This window comes from Callithrix jacchus, chromosome 8 (genome assembly GCF_049354715.1).
Source record: "Callithrix jacchus isolate 240 chromosome 8, calJac240_pri, whole genome shotgun sequence".
Taxonomy (NCBI): Eukaryota; Metazoa; Chordata; class Mammalia; order Primates; family Cebidae; genus Callithrix; species Callithrix jacchus.
The window spans coordinates 98,505,910-98,528,665 of NC_133509.1; the positions used below are offsets into that span (position 1 = coordinate 98,505,910).

General features: G+C 43.4%; 1 protein-coding gene across 6 annotated transcripts in view; it reads left to right on the forward strand.

Moving 5' to 3' along the window:
* Positions 1-906: 906 nt before the first annotated feature.
* Positions 907-22,756, forward strand: part of SYNE2 (spectrin repeat containing nuclear envelope protein 2) — a 378,817-nt gene continuing 356,967 nt past the window's right edge. For all 6 annotated transcript variants that reach the window (XM_035260694.3, XM_035260695.3, XM_035260693.3 and 3 more), the window contains exon 1: positions 907-1,093. The gene's annotated coding sequence lies outside the window, so the exon portion shown is untranslated. The remainder of the gene's footprint in view (positions 1,094-22,756) is intronic.

The window sequence follows — 22,756 nt, forward strand, 5'->3', positions numbered from 1 at the left end:
ACACCGGGAGGTAGAGGCTGCAGTGAGTTGAGATCGCGCCACTGTACTCTAGCCTGGGCAACAGAGTGAGACCCTGTCTAAAAAATAAAATAAGTTAAATCTGATTGTGATAGAAACAATAAAGAAGTACTGAAAAGTCACTGCTCCTTGATGTGATAATAGTGAGGTGCGCCTTTTATTTGGAACTTTAAGTGCCTTAGTAATACTGTAAATAGCAGCGCAAGAGGTAAGTGGGAGTCAAACGACATCCTGAGTCGAAAGGGATTGAGTATTGCTGTTAAATCAAACAGCCATCTGCATGCAAGACGCAGTTCCAAGGATGTAGTTCGCAGTGAGTTTTCAGACCTGGATGTTGTCTGTCGCGTCAGACGACTGAGGCAGCTCTCCACTTCCCCTCATCCAAGCGGGGGGAGGGACCCGGTCATCTGCATTGTTAACAAGAGTCTCCCCTTCTCTCCAGAGGTCCGGACCACACTACGAAATACGGATGCAGATTTTAAAGGCCTTCGAATCCAAATCCCTGGTGTTACAAACAGCCCACGGGGTGAAATGAGTTGTTCACTGCCCGGTAGCTAATCGCAGATCTGCTCTCTTACTCACACTTCCAAGACCCAGGAATCTACGGGCGTTGGAGAAAACCCCTGCTGAAACAGTCCAGAAAAGCTTTCTGGGGGAGTTTGTGACCCCTGGTCCCCCAGCCCCGTGTAAGAAAAGGGCCATGAACCTGCATTGCGAGGTGGTCTCTCCTCACACCACCTCTGATGTCCCAAAACACAGGGAGAAAGTTGCCCGCCCCGGGGCTGCGGCGGGGCCTGCTGCTCCGCCCCGCGCTGGCGGGCGCGCTCCACACTGGCCGCCGAGTGGCGAGCGCGGGACTCGGCGGCGGGCGGCGGGCGGGGAAGGCGCGGGGCGTGGTTTGCCGCTTTCCGAGCGCCAAGGAGCGGAGCGCGCTCAGCTGCGCCCAGAGCCTTCGGCCCGACCTGAGAAAGCGAGAGGGAGAGCGAGGAAAAGGCGCGATCCAGGGAGCCAGGCAAGCGGGGCGCCGACCTCGAGCGGCCCCGGCCCGCGCCCTCGCCCCTCGGCCGGGCGAAAGGTGAGTGAGCGCGGCCGCGGGGCCCCAGTACCCCGGTGCGCCCAGAAGAGAGCGGGAGGGAGGGGAAGGGGCGGGGGCGAGGGAGTGAAAGATCCCCGAGCCGGGGGCGGGGGCGGCGGGAGTCGGGAACAGACCAGATGCCGGGGTCCGAGCCGGGCCACGGGAAACTTTGCTCGGGTGGGGAGAGCGGGGTGCGTGGAGGGCGCCGCAAACTTGTCAGCGGGCGGGGCGCTCCGGGGATTGGAGCGAGCTCCAGCGGGTGGCGTTAGTCTCTCCGGGTTCTTTGTGTCACCTCCGGGCCCCAGCCCGCCGGTCTGCCCGACTCGGGCAGGCGCTGCGCGGGAGGCTGTGCCCGGGTGCCCCGGCCGCCCCCTCCCCGGCCCAGGCCCAGGCGCTCGGTGGCTGCTGATTGTTTTCATTCCTCGCGTCATGCCTGGGCGGGAAAGATTTTGAATGCTGCGTGAGCTGGAAGGCGGACAGCTGCGGCGCAGAGATTGCAGGATCGTGGGCGGTGCGGGGCTCGCCGGGGGGACTCGGGAACCCGCGGGCCGGGGCGCACCCGGGCTGGAGGGGGCACGGGGACGGACGGACCGGGCACTGGAGGGGCGGCGGCGGACGGGACAGCCTAGCGCCTCCGCGGGGGCGGGGGCTCTCAGACGCCCGGGATTATAATTCCATTTTGATTGCTTGGGGTCTTTGTTGTCTGAAATTGCCTTTAGGGTCTGACGGTGGCACCTTCTCCTCCTTAGGTTATTTTTCTTCTGTCCAAAAGGGCGGGGCGGGGGCTGTATGGCATTAGGGCTGCTGGGAACGTTAGCGCCTGATGTGATGGAGGCTGAGAAGTCCTGGGTAGCATTCGCGTTTGGGGATGCCTGCTGTTTCCGAAAGTTGTTTCTCCCTCCGTGAAAGGGAGCGTCTGAGCTGGACGCCGCAGGCGCGATTGTGTACAAGCACCGGCAAGTCGGAGCCAATCCGTGAGGGTTCTTTCGCGCGGCTCCATTCTTGGCGTCGCCTTTTTTTTTCTTTCTTTTTTTGAGTTTCTTTGATTTGAAGCAACTTTCGTCTGCTTTTCTAAAAGTTCCGAAGGCTTCGTTGCAGATACTATGCGGCCATGCTAGGATGGGTTCGATCACTTTTAGAGGTGGGGAATACAATGAAACCACGCCGGGCCACACCTGGCCTTCTCAGCACTCCAGTACTTGCCACTGAGACATTGTAAACAGGTTCAGGGGAGAGCGTTCAGCTTTTATGGAATGGAATATTTGGTGTGTTTTCATGCTTTAATGCATGACTCCTTCTCTAAGTTGTCTTTCTGGAAAGCTATGGAGACTCTCGAGGGCTTTTCCTGAGATAATTACTGAACTGCTTTAGCCTGGCCAGCCCCCTGGGGCGGTGGGAACAGGTGTAATCCTCATTAAGTTTTTTTTGTGGTGAAGACTGGAGATAGCAGAATAAGAAGTGGAAATGTTTTAGGTCTTCGTCCATATGTTTGAATTAACAAAGCTTTACCTGAATTTTAAAAGAAACCACAGCTAGCCTTAAAATTGTTTGAAAAATCATGTGAATAAATCTACCCAATTAAAATTTTTTAAAGCATTTCAGTGGATTCGTGTTGTGTTGTAGGATATTGAAGGTTGTTTAAAGAACTGAGTCACAATGAGGTCATTCTGAGTAGTGCTTTCACTAGCGTAAGGTGAGAGTTAATGTAAAATTTAAAAACAGAATGAATCACATTTTAATAAGTAAGGGAATGGGTGAAAAGCAATTTACTCATTTTTCTTTTCTTTTTCTTTTTTGAGACGGAGTCCCACTCTGTCACCAGACTGTAGTGCAGTGGCCTGATCTCGGCTCACTGCAACCTCTGCCTCCCAGGTTCGAGTGACTCTCCTGCCTCAGCCTCCTGTGTAGCTGGGACTACAGGCATGCATCACCATGCCCAGTTAATTTTTGGTATTTTTAGTGGAGATGGGGTTTTACCATGTTGGCCAGGATGGTCTCGATCTCCTGACCTCATGATCCACCCACCTCAGACTCCCGAAGTGCTAGGATTACAGGTGTGAGCCACTGTGCCTGGCCTCATTTTTCATTATTATATTTTTCATTACTTATATGTTTTAAATATATATTTTCAATAATTTCACAAAGTTATTTATTCATTTACTCAAATAAATTCCTACACATACCAGCCACTGTGCTGGCTTCTGGGGATCTAAATAATGATAATAGTTACCCTTATAGAATGCTTATTTTGTACCAGCAGATACTTTACATAGATTACCTTTTTCCCTTTTTCATCTGTAAATATTTATTGAGTACCCACAATGTATTGTGCTAGCTGCCAGGGTGATAGTGGTGCACAAGACAGCCGTGGTTCCTGCCCTTATCTAGGTGAGGAATATAGGCAGGAAATAAAACATATTGCTAAACTAATCACAGGTTTTGAAAGGTAAATCATATCACATCATTCTTCTATTCAAACCCTCCATGACTTCTCATGTCTCTGACTGAATGGCCAAAGACCTGACAGTGGCTTCCAGAGCATACCTCTTTTGGTTTCCTTTCTTTTCTGTGCTGTTACCTTCCTATCTTATCTGCTGCTCTGAGTGTCTACAGACAAACTAGCTGTCTTGCTGCATGAGGGCTTTTGGACTTGAATGACCCCCTGGCCTGTATCTCTCATGGTTCCCTGTTGACCTGACCCCCTTCACTTCTTTACTTGATGTTATTTTCATCAGTGAGCCTTCACTAACCCCCAAATTTAAAATCACAACCACTCTCGCAACTCCCATTCCTCCTTTCATAAGTTACTGTTTTTCCTCCATAGCCTTCATGGCTGTCTACCATATAATATGTGGCTTGTTTATTGTCTGTCATCTTCAGGAGATTGTATCCTCCTTCAGACCTGCATTAAAGCTGTTTTATTCACGGTTGTAACTTCAGAATCTGGAACAGTAATTGGCAATAACTTGAATGAATGTTGAGTGGAAAGAAGGGTACAACAGAATACTGAGACAGAATAACTGAGGCTTCCTATAATACTGGTGAGAAGGCCTCTCAGTGGAAGTGATGTTTAACTGAGCTTGAAGATGAGAAGGAGCTAGCCATGTTGTTGTGGCATAAGAGGTTGTAGAGAGGAGACAGGCATGGAAGAAGATCAGACAGAGAGATAGCATGCTCAGAGGCCTTGAGGCAGGAAAGAGCTTGGCGGTGTATGGATTTGTTGGAACTGAGAGGTCACTGTGGCTGAGCACTGTCTAGTCAAGGGAGGGTGGGACTAATGACAGAGTGGAAGTCAGGTGACAGATCATGGAGGGCCTTTCTGGAGAAATTAACATTGAATTCTCACATATAACCTATTAGCCCATTTTGTGGTTTAAAAAACTGGGCATCAGGAGATTGAATAACTTCCCGAGATTATGCTATGGGTGAATGGCAGAGCCTAGAATGTAAAGGCAGGCTTGCAGACTCTAAAGGACCTGTATTTAACCACTATGTCAAGATCAAAAGACCTAGTCCCTATCCTGACAAAGCTATTAGTCTAGTGGGAAGACAAGCTATTGCAGTATACACACGTGCTCCTGTGGGCTGCGAGAGGAGGGAAGCACCTCATCCTGCCTGGGAGTGGGGCAGGCTAAATTGGAAACAGTAAAACCATTTTTCCTTTTTTTAAATTATGAAATATTTCAGATTGGCAACATCTTAGTTAAGAAATAATATTAAATGCAATAGCCTACTCTGAGTGTTTACGGTATATTCACTTTTTTTTTTTTTTCTTTTTTTCGAGACGGAGTTTCGCTCTTGTTACCCAGGCTGGAGTGCAATGGTGCGATCTTGGCTCACTGCAACCTCTGCCTCCTGGGTTCAGTCAATTCTCCTGCCTCAGCCTCCTGAGTAGGTGGGATTACAGGCACGTGCCACCATGCCTAGCTAATTTTTTTGTATTTTTAGTAGAGACGGGGTTTCACCATGTTGACCAGGATGGTCTCGATCTCTTGACCTCGTGATCCACCTGCCTCGGCCTCCCAAAGTGCTGGGATTACAGGCTTGAGCCACCGTGCCTGGCCCTATTCACTTTTTTTTTTTTGTTTTGAGATGGAGTCTCGCTGTATCACCCAGGCTAGAGTGCAGTGGTGCAGTTTCAGGTCACTGTAGCCTCCGCGTCCGAGGTTTAAACAATTCTCTGCCTCAGCCTCCTGAGTAGCTACAGTTACAGGTGTGTGCCACCATGCCCAGTTAATTTTTTGTATTTTTAGTAAAGATGGAGTTTTACCATCTTTGCCAGGCTGGTCTTGAACTACTGACCTCGTGATCCACACTCCTTGGCCTCCCAAAGTGCTGGGATTACAGGTGTGAGCCACCGTGCCCGGCTTTTCTTTTCTTTTTAAAGACAAAATACTTGCTTTCACAGGTACAAAGGAACTGTGTCATATGCCCCTTTACTACTTTCATCAAGGATTATGTCTGGAATAGTGTAAAGTCACTTATTTTATTATTTTATTTTATTTTATTTTTTGAGATAAGGTCTCATTCTATCACCCAGGCTGGAATGCAGTGCTGCGATCATGGCTCACTGTAGTCTCTACCTCCTGGGCCCAGCCTCCTGAGTAATAGACTGCAGGTACTCACTACCATACCTGGGTAATTTAAAATTTTTTTTTTTTTTTTTTTGAGACAGAGTTTCGCCCTTGTTACCCAGGCTGGAGTGTAATGGTACGATATCGGCTCACTGGAACCTCCACCTTCTGGGTTCACACAATTCTCCTGCCTCAGCCTCCTGAGTAGCTGGGACTACAGGCATGCGCCACCATGCCCAGCTAAATTTTTTGTTTTTTTTGTATTTTCAGTAGAGACGGGGTTTCACCATGTTGACCAGGCTGGTCTTGATCTCTTGACCTTGTGATCCACCCACCTTGGCCTCCCAAAGTGCTGGGATTACAGGCTTGAGCCACCACACCGGCCCAATTTTTAAATGTTTTGTGGAGAAGAGGTCTCACCATGTTGCCTAGGCTGGTCTCCTAACTCCTGGCCTCAAGTGATCCTCTCACCTCAGCTTCCCAAAGTGCTGGATTACAGTCATGAGCCTGCACCTGGCCTCATGTTTACGTTGGAGAAGGTTTTTTTTTGGGGGAGGGGAGATGGAGTCTCACTCTGTTGCCCAGGCTAGAGTGCAGTGGCTCAATCTCAGCTCCCTGCAACCTCCACCTCCTGGGTTCAAGCAGTTCTCCTGCCTCAGCCTCCCAAGTGGCTTGGATTATAGGCATGCACCACCATGCCCAGCTAAGTTTTTGTATTTTTAGAGAAACAGGGTTTCACTGGGTTAGCCAGGATGGTCTCGATCTCCTTACCTTGTGATCCGTCTGCCTTAGCTTTCCAAAGTGTTGGGATTACCGGTGTGAGCCACTGAACCTGGCTGAGAAGTTTTTGACTTATGTATAGACCTGTGAAACTGCCTCCCTCTAGCCCCTTGCTGTACCGTAAATCCCCCTTCCTCATATAACCAATGATAGATAACTTTCTGACTCTGTGAATTAGTTTGCATTTTTAGAATTTTATGTACATGGAATCATGTAATAAGTTCTCTTCTTTGCCTAGCTTTTGCTTAGCATAATTCTTTTGAGACTCACCCATATTGTATTAATAGTTGATTCCTTTTTATTGTTAAGTAGTACAACATTGTTACTAGATAGACAGTTCATTTATCTTTTCACCCGTCGACAGACGTTTGGGTTGTTTCTGGTTTTGGACTATTAAAACCAAAACTGCCATGAACATTATACACAGTCTTTGTATGCATATCTTTCATTTCCCCTGGGTAGATATCTAGGAGTAGAATGACTAGATTCTATGGTAGGTATATGTTTAACTTTTCTAAAACTGTACTTTTCCAAAGTGGTTATATAATATAACCAAAATAGTCTGTGAGGGTTTCAGTTGCTCCAAATCCTTGCAAACAATTGGGGTGGTCAGGCTTTCATAGCATTCTTTTGGGTGTGTAGTGGTACCTCATTGTGGTTTTAATTTGTTTCCCTGATGGCTAATGACATTGAGCACTGTTTCATATACTTATTTACCATGCATATCTTCTTTGTTGAAGTGTCTACTCAACTTGTTTGCCCATTTTCTTGTGGTTTCCTTATTATTGAGTTTTGGGAGTTCTTTGTGTATTCTGGGTACAAGTTATTTATCAGGTATAAGATTTGCAAATATTTGCATTCAGTCTTGTCTTAGTCCATTTTGTGCTGCCATTACAGAATAGCACAGATTGGGTAATTTATAATGAAGAGAAATTTATTGGCTCATGGTTCTGGAATCTGGGAAGTCTAAGATTGAGGAGGGGGCGACATCTGGTGAGAGCATTTTTGCTGTATCACTACATGACAGAGGGCAAAGAGAGGGTGAGAAAGATGCAAAATGAAGCTGATTTATTCTTTTTATTTTCTTATTTTTTTATTTAAGACACAGTCTCACTCTGTCACCCAGGCTGGATTGCAGTGACACAATCTCGGCTCGTTGCAACCTGTCTCCCGGGTTCCAGCGATTCTTGTACCCAGCCTCCTGAGTAGCTGGGATTACAGATGTATGTCACCACACTGACTTTTTTTTTTTTTGTATGACAGGGTTTCATTGTGTTGCCAGGCTGGTTTTGAACTCCTGGCCTTAAGTGCTCTGCCCACCTTGGCCTCTGAAAGTGCTGGGATTACAGGCATGAGCCACTGCGCCCAGCCTATTTTATGTTTTAAGACAGAGTCTTGCTCTGTTGACCAGACTGGAATACAGTGGCTCAGTCGTAGCTCACTGCAACCTCTGCCTCCCAGGTTCCAGCGATTCTCCTGCCTTAGCCTCCTGAGTAGCAGGGACTCCAGGTGCATGCCACCACACTCAGCCTGATTTATTCTTTTATAAGGAACCCACTCCTACAATGATGGCATAAATCCATTAGTGAGAGCAGAGCCTTCATAACCTAATCACCTGATAAACGTTCCACCTCTTTGGGAGGTTGAGGCGGGTGGATTACCTGAGGCCAGGAGTTCGAGATCAGCCTGGCCAACATGGTGAAACCCCATCTCTACTACAAATACAAAAAAATAAAAAAATTAGCCAGACTTGGTGGTAGGTGCCTGTAATTCCAGCTACTCGGGAGGCTGAGGCGGAGATTGTGCCATTGCACCCTAGCCTGGGCGACAAGAGCGGAAACTCCATCTCAGAAACAAAACAAACACAAACATTAACTGGGTGTGGTGGTGTATGCCTGTAGTCCCAGCTACTAGGGAGGCTGAGGCAGGAGAATCGCTTTGAACCCGGGAGGCAGAGGTTGCAGTGAGTCGAGATTGCGCCACTGTACTCCAGCCTGAGTAACAGAGTGAAACTCCATCTTAAAAAAAAAAAGGCCAGAAGCGGTGGCTCACGCCTATAATCCCAGCACTTTGGGAGGCCGAGGCGGGTGGATCACGAGGTCAAGAGATTGAGACCATCCTGGTCAATGAAGTGAAACCCTGTCTCTACTAAAAAAATACAAAAATTAGCTGGGCATGGTGGTGTGCGCCTGTAGTCCCAGCTACTCAGGAGACTGAGGCAGGAGAATTGCTTGAATCCAGAAGGCGGAGGTTGCGGTGAGCCAAGATCGTGCCATTGTACTCCAGTCTGGGTCACAACAGCAAAACTCCATCTCAAAAAAAAAAAGTTCCATCTCTTAATACTGTAATATTGTAACAGTATTGCCTCTTAATAATTTTATACTGGCAATTAAATTTCACCAGAGTTTTGGAGGGGACATTTAAACCATAGCAAGTTTATTACATTCTCTTAACAATATCTTTTGAGGATACTGTTCTTAATTTTGATGAAGTACAACTTGTCAATTTATTCTTTGTTTTTTTTTATTTTTTTATTTTTTATTGAGACGGAGTTTCGCTCTTGTTACCCAGGCTGCAGTGCAATGGCGCGATCTCGGCTCACTGCAACCTCCGCCTCCTGGGTTTAGGCAATTCTCCTGCCTCAGCCTCCTGAGTAGCTGGGATTACAGACACGCACCTCCATGTCCAGCTAATTTTTGTATTTTTAGTAGAGACAGGGTTTCACCATGTTGACCAGGATGGTCTCGATCTGTTGACCTCGTGATCCACCTGCCTCGGCCTCCCAAAGTGCTGGGATTACAGGCGTGAGCCACCGCGCCTGGCTGTCAATTTATTCTTGTGGATTGTATTCGTGGTATTATATCTAAGAAATCTGCTTCATTCAAAATCAAAAAGGCTTTCTCCTATGATGTTTTTCTAAAGTATTTGTAGGTTTTGGTTTGACATTTAGGTTCATCTGCTTTGAGTTAATTTTTGTTTATGGTATGAAGTATGGGTGGAAGTTTACTCCACCTATGCGAGGAACATTTGGTAATTTTTGGAGGCAGTGTCTGGAGACCATGTCTGGTATAGGAACAAGAGGCATGTATTCCCCGCATCTAGTGGGCAGAGGTCCAGGATGCTGCTAGATACCCTACAATGGATAGGTGAGGTCCTCTTGGTAGAGTTATTTAGCCAAAGTGTTAGCAATGCCACGGTTGAGATGCCCTAGGCTTGAGTTGTATCAGCTTTATTGACCTCCATGCACTAACTGTTGATTTCATTGATATTGTTTAATATTATACCATTTTCCCTTTAATTGAGTTTCACCTTATCTTTATTTTTTCTTCTACTTTACTTTTGGGTTCAATTTGTTCTTATTCTAGTTTCCTTAGGTCATTGATTTGTGACTTTTTTCTTTGATGTCGGTGTTTAGTCCTTTAAATTTATTCCTCAGTACTACTTTAGTGCCATCCCACAAATTTTGATATGATGTGGTTTTATTTTTATTCAGTTTAAAATACTTTTAAAAATTAAATTACAATTTATTTTATTTTTTTTGAGATGCAGTTCTCCTTTCTATACTGCTTTTTTTTTTTCTTTTTTTGAGATGGAGTTTCACTGTTGTTACCCAGACTGGAGTGCAATGTCATGATCTTGGCTCACCACAACCTCTGCCTTCTGGGTTCAAGCAATTCTCCTGCCTCAGCCTCCCGAGTAGCTGGGACTACAGGCGTGTGCCACCATGCCCAGCTAATTTTTTATATTTTTAGTAGAGACGGGGTTTCACCATGTTGACCGGGTTGTTCTCGATCTCTTGACCTTGTGATCCACCCACTTCAGCCTACCAAACTGCTGGGATTATAGGCGTGAGCCACCGCGCCCAGCCTTATACTGCATTTTTTTAAAGAAGGAGGTCACTATATGCAGCCTGCACTAAAGAAGTGGATGCCACTCCTTGGAGGATATTATATATTTTTTTCCATTGTGACTATCTTTGCATTTTAATCAAGATGTTTAGACATTTATACTTAAAGTGATTATTGATGTAATTAGATTTAAATCAAGCATCTTATCATTTTCTTTTTTTCCTCATCTGCTCTTTGCTTTCTTTTACTGTTTTTGGATTACTTGAATATTTTTTATGATTCTATTTTATAGCCTTATGCTTATTAGGTATCATTTTGTTATTTTATTATGTTTCTTATTTTTATATTTTATTTATTTCATTTTGAGACAGAGTTTCTCTCTGTTGCTTACATGGTAGCTTTGACCTACTGGTCTCAGCATCTCAAGTAGCTGGGACTACAGGTGTGTGCCACCACACCTGGCTAATTTTTGTGTTTGTAGTAGAGAACAGGTTTCACCATGTTGGCCAGGCTGGTCTCCATCTCCTGGTCTTAAGTGATCTGCCCACCTCAGGTTCCCAAAGTGCTGGGATTACAGGCATGAGCCACCACACCCTGACCTCTTTTCTCTCCTTTCTTTTCTTCTTCTGTCTCTCTTTCTCCCCTCCCCTTTTGCCTTCCTCCCTTCCTTCCCCTCCTACTTCCCCTTCCTCTCCTCCTTCTCCTCCTTCCCTCCTTCCCCTCCTTCCCCTCCTTTCCCTCCCTTGCTGGAGTGTTTCAACTTCTGCCTCTCTGGCTCAAATGATCTACCTGCTTTGGCCTCCCAAAGTACTAAGATTATAGGTGTGAGCAACTGTGCCTGGCCTAGAAACTAATTTTCTTGAACTAAATCTTTAATTGCTTTAATTTTCCATGAAAAAGAAAAAAAAAGGGAAAAAGGAAAAGAAAAACTAAATCCACTACATTATCATAGAGCAAACCATTGCTGTAATAGAAACGTATTTTATTTTTAAAATACGTATTCTGCTTATGTATAGAACATATTTTAGAATACAGCAGAGTGTTACAATATTCAGAGCACCTCACTGGAGAACCCTCCCCTCCAGATAGGCTCTTCAGGGTGCATTGCCTCCTTTTCTTTCCTTTGGGCTCCATTAGGAAGAGAGAGGTGAATGGGGAGAAGGAAATCTATCTTCCTGTGTTGACATTTTCCAGACCCTGAGAAACGTTGAGTTGAAAGATAAGTGTGAAAGCGTCTCTTCTTTGATGGTGTGTGAGATGAAAAACACTTGCCTAATAGCTCCTCAGGTCTAAGTAACACATTTGACGAAAAGGAGCCTCAAGCTTTTGCTCGTCAGTGTCCATATTTGATTGGAAAGTTCAATCTGAGCTGCGGTGCTTCGATTTTTCTAGAATCTGCCAATTACTTGTTGCTCTGGTTTCAGCTGACTTTTAGTCTCCCTTTGGCTACTACCACTGTGTGCAGTTTGTTATAAGTGAGTAGCTTTTTTCTATTGTGCTGTGTAAATGTACCCCTCTTTAATACATTCAACGAATTATTTTTTAAATACTTACTGAATCTGGGCTCTGACACACGGATGAAAGTCAATGTCCCTTGCCATTAGCAAGCTGTCTAGAAGCAGAAAGGCCCATTAGCATAGGAACATCTCAGTGGGGTGATTGGAGTCACTGCTGTGGAGGCGTGAGCAGGGCAAAGCATGGTCAGCTAGAACACTGGTTCTCAAAGTAAGGCCCAGGAACCAGGAGCAGCAACCTATTAACTATACCTTGACAGTGGGGCCCAGCAGTCTGTGTGTAATAGGCCGTCTAAGTGATTCTGATGCATGCTCCAGACTGTGAACCATGGGCATAGCAGATTAGATAATCTCTGAGTTTTTTTTCAGCTCTTGAAGTCTATGCCTACAGTTTAGAAATGTGATATTTACCCCACTGTATTTTAAGAGCATTAGTTGGCACTAATATTATATAAAACATTAATTGCAAGGTAGGCTGGGCACCATAGCATATGCCTATAATCCCAGCATTTTGGGAGGCCGAGGCGGGAGGATCACATGAGCCCAGGAGTTTGAGACCAGCCTGGGCAATATAGTGAGACCCCCATCTCTTAAAAAAAAAAATTAGCTGGCTATGGTGGTGTGTGTCTGTAGTCCTAGATAGGTACTAGGGAGGCTGAGGTGGGAGAGTCACTTGAGCCTGGGAGATTGAGGCTGCAGTGAGCTGGGAGACACAGTGAGACCCTGTCTAAAAGGAAAAAAAGAAATGTAGGTAAAACAAATTCAGTTTTACTCTATGTGTTGCTGAAGTGAGCACAGTAAAACAAATTCAAAGTGATAGTTATGTTTGGCGGTGGAGTAATAGTAAATTGGATTTAAAATTTCTTATGAAAACTTTCAAATAGATTTGAAAGCAGAGATAATAGTAAAATGTGCTGTCACATAACAATTACCCAGAATCAATATTATTAAATCCTATCAATCTGTTTTTACCCATGTCCTCACATATCCCCCCTGTGCTGGATTATTTTGAAGCAAATTTCATCTGTCATATCATTTTATCTTTAAATAATTGGGTTTTAAATTATTTGAGATGTTAAGGTGCTAGAAATGAATTTGAAATTGAATCATATGTATCCATTTCCTGGTTACCCTTACATCATAGATAAAACTTATCTGGAGCTAATTTATACAAAAGGTGGATAAAACAAAACAACAGGTGGACACATGTACATATATTCCTATTTGCATAAAATCTATTAAAAAGTATACTTTTTTTGTCGTTGAGGCAAGGTCTCACTCTGGCACCCAGGTGGGAGTGCAGTGTGGTGTGGTCATGGCTCATTGCAGCCTCGACCTCCTGGACCCAAATGATCCTCCAGCCTTGTGTTTTGATATTTTGTAGAGACGAGATCTCTCTATGTTACCCAGGCTGGTCTCAAACTTCTGGGCTCAAGCAGTACTCCTACCTCTGCCTCAAAAGGGGCCAGGATTACAGGCGTGAACCACCGTGCCTGGCAAAAAGAAATATACTTGTCACTACTGTGAATACATTTTATTATAACATTTTATGTACTGTCATTATGTTAATAATATGTGCATTATACTTATTAATAATATTCTAGGAAAGTAAGAAAGATATACATGCATGCCCTGGCAAAATTGAATTATTGCACTTGAATGGGAAATTTTAATTTGAAAGGCAGACTTTTAGGAAGGTAGATATTAGAAGGTTTTAAAGGTTTGAAGTGTTTTTTTTTTTTTTTTGAGACAGTCTCAGTCTGTTGCCAGGCTGCAGTGCAGTGGCGTGATCTCAGCTCACTGCAGCCTCCACCTACTGGGTTCAAGTAATTCTCCTGCCTCAGCCTCCTGAGTGGAACTAGGCATGCACTACCACACCTGGTTAATTTTTGTGCTGTTAGTAGAGATGGAATTCACTGTTGGCCAGGCTGGTCTCAAACTCCAGGCCTTAAGTGATCTGCCTGCCACTGCCTCACAAAATGCTGGGTTTACAGGGATAAGCCACTGTGCCTGGCGGTGGGGCAGATTTTTAACGTATGTAAACTAAGAATTCTTACTACTCATTTCAGCAGTTATGTTGCCTCATTTGGAAAGAAAAGGTATTGAGCATGCGGGGATGCATAATACATTTTAAAAATCCATTTGTCTTAGTTCGCTCCATGCCGTCCTGTTTTCAAGGTTAGTGATAACACATTTAGTAGGAGATCAGGTTGTGGGATAGTTGGTGTTCGGAGAGTGGACAGAACTCATTTACAGACATACCGCCTGTTTACTCCTACTTTTGCTTTGGAGGACAAGTTGTGGTATCCTGAGGAAAAACTGATTGTATCACTTATGACTGAGATTTTCATCTTTAGCCGCTTCTGTGTGATACGTGAATTAATGGGTCATACCATAGAAGTTAGCTAATTTTTTTTCCACAGACACCTCATACAGGAGCTAATTTTCATTTTAAAATATTACTCAGAAGAGATTTTTATCTTGGTTGTATATTTCAACAATATAAATAAGCCGTTCAAGACTATCTGCCATACCCCCAAAACAAATAAAAAATCCCACAACTGAAATGCATATAAGCTATTACTACAGTATGATGGTGGGTTATAGCCAGTGTATGATGGGATTATGGATAGGATAATGCATATTAGAGCTTTTAGTTCAAAAAATTGAGATAGTGATTCAGAAAGAAAAAATGATTATCATGAATTATGTTTACTAAAGAGTTAAAGATGTGTTTTATTTATTTTTATTTATTCTTTTGAGACAGAGTTTTGCTCTTGTTGCCCAAGCTGGAGTGCAATGACATGATCTCAACTCACTTCAACCTCTGCCTCCTGGGTTCAAGCAATTCTCCTGCCTCAGCCTCCCTAGTAGCTGGGATTACAGGTGTGCACCACCACGCTCGACTACTTTTTTGTATTTTTAATAGAAATGGGGTTTCACCACATTCCCAGGCTGGTCTCGAACTCCTGACCTTGTAATCCGTCCACCTTGGCCTCCCAAAGTACTGGGATTACAGGCATGAGCCACTGCTCCTGGCCAAGATGTGTTTTATTATTTGCACTTGTGTTGGCAAAGAAAATAGGTTACTAAGCATGCTCTTGTTAGAATATCCTTTGTAGTCAATCATTTGATGACATTAAGAATCTTTCCTCTGTTAATAGACCTTTGTTTAAAAGAAAATATGTTACCTTTGTAGTCTTTGTACATTTTTCACTGCAGAAAGCTTCCCCTCTGCTGGGTAATAATTACTTTTATAGAAGTGTTTAATCCAGAACTGATTATATTCCCTTCTGAGCTGGATGAAAAGAAACTTGTGAATGTTTGTAACCACAGATTGATGATTTGGTTACAAAGACTCTCTGTTGGTGGTGGTTTCTGAGAACTGGAAGGTAAGCTTGTTGCTTGGGTGAGTCATCACGTTGTCTTGCATTTGGTCATGTGTTTTCTTAGCAACTGCTGTTGATTTCAGGTTTGAGCAGGGTGAGCATGTTTTGAAATGATCCAACAGATTTTTTTAGGTTCTATATGCCTGCTAAATCTTATATACTTACTATTATATGTATCACAAGGAATGAAAGATTGCATTCTTTTTCTATCTCTGTCTTCCAAAACATTTCTCTTCTGATTTGTTTTTCAGAGGTAGTCTTCCAAAACATTTCTCTTCTGATTTGTTTTTCAGAGGTAGTGGGGACTGGGAGTGGAGGTAAAAAAGGAGAAAAATAAATGAATCTGGGTTATCATGAGTCTACTTGTTTATGCCCCTGGTCTAGAGCAGAACCAAAAGGACCTCCATGTGCTGATAGGATTAAATACAATTTCCTGGGGTGCTGATCTTGAGTAATACCCCATGTGCATACATTCTAGAGGAACAAGTTAATTTTAAAAATGTCTGTGGTATAGTGTAGTGGTCAAAAGCGTGGCTTCTGAAATCAGTCTGACCCCTGGTTCAAATTCTAGCTTTGCCATACATATACTAGAGGTGTTATTTTGGGCAAATTACTTAACTCTCGGAGTAGAGTTTCCTCATCTGTAAAAGTGAAACTAAAATCCCACGTACTTTGTAAGCGTTTATGAGTATTAGTGAGATAATACAGGTAACGGACAGCATGGTACCTATAGAACACATGGTAACAAATGCTAGTTATTACATTCATTTCGGGGGTGCAGTACAGAAGGGACTAGATAACAGGTGTTGGGGGACAATCAGAAATGGATCAGATGTGAGTCCTAATTCTTCAGGAACTGGGAGAGATGGCCTTGAAAACAAGTCACTGTGGTATTATCTAGAATGGAGGAAGTGCCAACTGAGGTATAAGTGAGGTGCTGCGGGTACATAATGCAAGTGATTAATGCCAACTTTGGGGAAGTTAGAGCTCATTTTGTAAAACATTTGCCACTTGAGATGAGTGTGTATAGCTGGGCCTAGAATGATAAGTGGGGCTTTCGTGGGTGGAGAATGGAGGAGAGTGGATTGCAGGCGGAACACAAGCACAGGGTTCATGGCAGGGTGTGGTGGGAGGGAAGGCTGGCGAGATGATTTGTGCTTAGATTTTGGGAGGTTTTTCACATGCAAGTGTTCAGACTATATTCTCATGGTCAGTGGAGAACCAAAACAGGTGCTTGGTGTGAGCTCTGTTTCATCATAATGTTTTGAAGGATGTACTGGAGAAGAAGGGAGTCATATTACAAGGATGTTTCAGAAATTCAGGTGAGTGATGAAGACATTTGGAGAACAGAGTCTGAGGGATTTAAAAGGAGATAGAAGACAGATAATTTGAAACCAGGTGCCAAAGAGAGCGTTCATGCCATTACTTGAGAGAGAGAAAATACAGGAGGAGAAGGTCTGGGATAAGTTGGGTAGTCCAGCAGGGAGGTGGGCTAATGGGCCTTGTGAGCTCAAAGATTAGTTAGTGGGAGATCTATCTGGCAGTTGGAAATTCAGTTCTGAAAGAAAGAAGCTAACATTTATTGAGTACCTACTGTGTCTCAGGTTTGTTTTTTTTTTTTGAGATGGAGTTTCGCTGTTGTTACCCAGACTAGAGTGCAATGGCACGATCTCGGCTCACCGCAACCTCTGCCTCCTGGGTTCAAGCAATTTTCCTGCCTCAGCCTCCCGAGTAGCTGGGACTACAGGTGCGCACCACCATGCCCAGCTAATTTTTGTGTTTTTAGTAGAGATAGGGTTTCACCTCGTTGATCAGGATGGTCTCGATCTCTTGACCTCGTAATCCACCCGCCTTGGCCTCCCAAAGTGCTGGGATTACAGGATTGAGTCACCGTGCCCAGTTGTGTCTCAGGTTTTATGCTAAGTACCTTTGCAAATTATTTATTGGTAGCAAATGATTTCTTTCTTTCTTTTTTTTTTTTTGAGATGGAGTTTTGCTCTTGTTGCCCAGGCTGGAGTGCAGCGGTGCAATCTCAGCTCATTGCAACCTCTGCCCCGTGGGTTCAAGTGAGTCTCCTGCCTCAGCCTCCTGAGAAGCTGGGACTACAGGTGTCCACCACCACGCCAGGCTAATTTTTGTATTTTTAGTAGAGATGGGGTTTTACCATGTTGGCCAGGCTGGTCTCAAACTCCTGACTGCAGGAAATTCACCCACTTTGGCCTTCCAAAGTGCTAGGATTACAGGTGTGAGCCATCATGCCTGGCTTCAAATAGTTATTTTTAAGATGAAAAAGTAGGGGCTCAGAAGAAGCCTGACATTTAAACATCAACTTTAATTTTAAAGCACTTCTCAGTTTCATCTTTTCTCTTTAAGCTCAGGAGAATGGATAAATGAGTGAGTACTGGAGGCAGCCAGCTGGCTGCTCCCTGGGATACTTTTTGTCAGTTTCCACCTTCAGGCTTTCACTATGAGGAGAGAATAGCTCTTCAACTGGGTGGTTCTCCTTGTTACCCGAAGAATGTCAAGAGAGTTTAATTCTCCATTTTATTTCTCAAGTTCTAATATTTCTTTCCCTTTTGAGCTGCTTGAAGGTTAATGTCCTTTAAGATTTCTCTCTCTTGCTTCTGATGAAATGGAAATAGTTGTTTTGGAGTGGGTAAAAACTTAATCTATTAAGTCTTGTTTTAGTTCAATTGGAGAGGCTAAAGGGACAGAGAGAATGCTCTTTTCCTTAATGGTGTCCCCTTTATTAGATAGTGAAATGTGTAATCTTTATGTCAGGCTCATTGATGCAGATAAAAATTAAGTCTGATCAGACTTTGCCTTTTAAGGAATTTTTGTTATTACAAAAACCCCAGTACACACACGCGCACACATACACACGAACATTTACACGCACACATGGGTAAAAGCCCTTCTCCATAATATTTTCATTTTCCTTTCTTGCAGTCTCTCTTCCTAGAGATAATTGCCGTGGACAATTGTATGTTTATCTCATTTAAATATTTCTGACACTTGGAACCTTGGCAATAACTAGGCAAAGCAGCTAGATTTTGACCTTTTTCTTTTTCACCTAGGTATTTGATATCAGGGTTTATTACTGAAATTTCATAAATATGGGTTGTTTCTTTTTTTTTTTTTTTTTTTTTTGAGACGGAGTTTCGCTCTTGTTACCCAGGCTGGAGTGCAATGGTGCGATCTCGGCTCACAGTAACCTCTGCCTCCTGGGTCCAGGCAATTCTCCTGCCTCAGCCTCCTGAGTAGCTGGGATTACAGGCACACGCCACCATGCCCAGCTAATTTTTTGTATTTTTAGTAGAGACAGGGTTTCACCATGTTGACCAGGATGGTCTCGATCTCTTGACCTCGTGATCCACCCGCCTTGGCCTCCCAAAGTGCTGGGATTACAGGCTTGAGCCACCGTGCCCGGCCTTAAGGTTAGAATTTAAAGACCTTGAGCATCTCATTTGTTGCTAAACCGGTTCTGTTAATTTATTACATAGGTTTGCCAGTTAAGTGCAATAGTGGGCAAAAAACTTCTTTTTCCTTCTTTTTTCTTTTTAGACAGAGTCATACTCTGTAGTCCATGCTAAAGTGCAGTGGCATGATCATAGCTCACTGCAGCCTCAAACTCCTGGGCTCGAGCAATCTTCCCACCTCAGCCTCCCAACACAGGTTCATGCCACCATGTCCAGCTAACTAAAGCAGTTTTTTTTTTTCAAGAGATGGGGTCTTGCTATATTTGCCAGAAGGGTTTTGAACTCCCAGACTCAAGTGATCCTCCTGCCTCAACCTCCCAAAGTGCTGGGATTATAGGCATAAGCCACCTTGCCTGGTCTCTTTTCTTTTTTCCTTCCCTCCGTCCCTCCCTCCCTTCTAGGAGAAAGGACACAGAAGAGCTGAGAGTAGAAATAAACATAGATCAATTTTAGTTTGGTAACTGTATTAATCTGTAAACTAGTTCATATGTTAAATGCTCATATAAATGTGCTGTGCTAAATGTCTGTACATAATCATGGGTAAATGAATAGACTGGATATATCTTGTCCATTAAGAGGTCTCTTGTGGTACTTTTTAAGGACATGGGTTTTGGAGCTCAACAGACTTGTGTTCAAGCAAGTCTTGCCAGTAACTTGCTATGTGATTTGGACAAGTTACTTATCCTCTGTTTTCTTAAATGAGGTGGATGATGTCTGTGTTGTAGGCTTGTGAGGATCAAAGCAAAGTGTCTGGCACCAACTGAGTACTTAAAAATATTAACAATTTTTTTTTTTGAGAGGGTCTCACTCTGTTTTTTTTTTGTGTGTGAAAGGCCTTCTCTGCCTCTATTGAGATAATCACGTGGTTTTTGTCTTTGGTTCTGTTTATGTGCTGAATTACATTTATAGACTTGTGTATGTTGAACCAGCCTTGCGTCCCTGGGATGAAGCCTACTTGATCATGGTGGATAAGCTTTTTGATGTGCTGTTGCAATCGGTTTGCCAGTATTTTATTGAAGATTTTTGTATCTGTGTTCATCATGGATATTGGCCTGAAGTTTTCTTTTCTTGTTCAGTCTCTGCTGGGTTTCGGTATCTGGATAATGTTGGTCTCATAAAATGATTTGGGGAGGATTCCCTCTTTTTGTATTGTTTGGAATAGTTTCAGAAGGAGTGGTACCAGCTCCTCTTTGTATGTCTGATAGAATTCGGCTGTGAACCCATCTGGACCTGGGCTTTTTTTGGTGTAAGATATTATTAATTGCTGCCTCAACTTCAGCCGTTGTTATTGGTCTATTCAGGGTTTTGACTTCTTCCTGGTTTAGGCTTGGGAGGGTGTAAGTGTCCAGGAATTTATCCATTTCTTCCAGGTTTACTGGTTTATGTGCATAGAGTTGTTTGTGGTAATCCCTGAGGATGGTTTGCATTTCTGTGGAATCTGTGGTGATATCCCCTTTATTGTTTTTTATTACATCTATTTGATTATTCTCTCTTTTCTGTTAATCTGGCTAGTGGTCTATTTTGTTGATCGCTTCAAAAAACCAGCTCCTGGATTTATTGATTTTTTTTGAAGGGTTTTTTGTGTCTCTTATCTCCTTCATTTCTGCTCTGATCTTAGTTATTTCTTGTCTTCTGCTAGCTTTTGAGTTTTATTGATGTTGCTCCTCTAGCTCTTTCAATTTTGACAGTAGGGTGTCGATATTAGATCTTTCCTTGCTTCTCATGTGGGCATTTATTGCTATAAATTTTCCCCTAGACACTGCTTAAATGTGTCCCAGAGATTCTGGTACATTGTATCTTCGTTCTCGTTGCTTTTGAAGAACATCTTTATTTCTGCCTTCATTTCATTGTTTATCCAGTCAACATTCAAGAACCAGTTGTTCAGTTTCCACGACGTTATGTGGTTCTGAGTTAGTTTCTGAATTCTGAGTTCTAACTTGATTGTACTGTGGTCTTGAGAGACTGTTATGATTTCCGTTCTTTTGCATTTGCTGAGGAGTGATTTGCTTCCAATTATGTGGTCAGTTTTAGAGTAGGTGTGATGTGGTGCTGAGGTGGATTTGAGGTGGAGAGTTCTGTAAATGTCTGTTAGGTTTGCTTGGTCCAGGTCTGAGTTCAAGTCCTGGATATCCTTGTTAATTTTCTGTCTCATTGATCTGTCTAATATTGACAGTGGAGTGTTAAAGTCTCCCACTATTATTGTGTGGGAGTTTAAGTCTCTTTGTAGGTCATTAAGAGCTTGCTTTATGTATCTGGGTGCTCCTGTATTGGGTGCATATGTATTTAGGATCGTTAGCTCTTCTTGTTGTATCGATCCTTTTACCATTATGTAATGCCCTTCTTTGTCTCTTTTGGTCTTTGTTGGTTTAAAGTCTATTTTAACAGAGATGAGAACTGCAGCTCCTGCTTTTTTTTGCTCTCCATTTGCTGGGTAGATCTTCCTCTATCCCTTTATTTTGAGCCTATGTGTATCCTTGCATGTGAGTTGGGTTTCCTGGATACAGCACACCAATGAGTTTTGACTTTTTATCCAGTTTGCCTTGGGGCATTTAGATCTTTTGATTGGGGCATTTAGCCTATTTACATTTAAGGTTAGTATTGTTATGTGTAAATCTGATCCTGCCATTTTGATGTTAGCTGGTTGTTTAACCAGTTAGTTGACGCAGTTTCTTCATTGTTTTGATGCTCTTTACCATTTGGTGTGTTTTTGGAGTGGCTGGTACTGGTTGTTCCTTTCTATGTTTAGTGCTTCTTTCAGGAGCTCTTGTAAAGCAGGCCTGGTGGAGATGAAATCTCTGAGCAATTGCTTGTTCATAAAGGATTTTATTTTTCCTTCACTTATGAAGCTTAATTTGGCTGGATATGAAATTCTGTGTTGAAAGTTCTTTTCTTTAAGGATATTGAGTATTGGCCCCCACTCTCTTCTGGCTTGTAGGGTTTCTGCTGAGATATCTGCTGTGAGTTTGATGGGCTTCCCTTTGTGGGTAACTCAACCTTTCTCTCTGGCTGCCCTTAGCATTTTTTCCTTCATTTCAACCCTGGTGAATCTGATGATTATGTGCCTTGGGGTGGTGTTCTCTGTATTTCCTGGACTTGAATATTGGCCTGGCTTGCTAGGTTGGGGAAGTCCTCCTGGATAATATCCTGAAGAGTGTTTTCCAGCTTGGATTCTTTCTCTCTGTCACATTCAGGTACACCTGTCAAATGTAGATTAAGTCTTTCACATAATCCCATATTTCTTGGAGGCTTTGTTCATTTCTTTGAGTTGATCTTCAGTCTCTGATATCCTTTCTTCTGCTTGGTCGATTTGGCTGTTGAAACTTGTGTATGCTTCGTGAATTCTCTTGTTGTGTTTTTCAGCTCCATCAATTCATTTATATTCCTCTCTAAGCTGTTTATTCTCATTAGCATTTCATCAAACCTTTTTTCAAGGTTCTTAGTTTCTTTGCACTGGCTTAGAACATGATCTTTTAGCTCAGAGAAGTTTGTTATTACCCACTTTCTGAAGCCTGTTTCTGTCAATTAATCAGACTCATTCTCCATCCAGCCTTGCTGGTGAGGAGCTGTGATCCCTTGGAGGAGGAGAGGCATTCTGGTTTTGGAGAGGTATCCTTTTTGTGCTGATTTCTTCTCATCTTTGTGGATTTATCTACCTGTGGTCTTTGTAGTTGGTGACTTTCAGATGGGGTCTCTGAGTGGACGTCCTTTTTGTTGATGATGAAGTTATTTCTTTCTGTTTATTAGTTTTCCTTCTAACAGTCCGGCCCCTCTGCTGTAGGACTGCTGGAGGTCCACTCCAGACCCTGCTTGCCTGGGGATCACCTGTGGTGGCTGCAGAACAGTAAGGGTTTCTGCCAGTTTCTTCTTCTCTTACCTCTGTCCCAGAAGGATACCTGCCAGGTATCAGCCTGAGCTCTCCTTTATGAGGTATCTCTTTGGTTATATGGGGTTTCGGGAGCTGCTTGAGGAGAGAGTCTGTCCCTTATAGGAGCTCAAGTGCTGAACTGTGAGCTGTTCAGAGCTGCTGGGCAGGTACGTTTAAGTCTGCTGCAGTTGAACTCATAACCACCTTTTCTTCC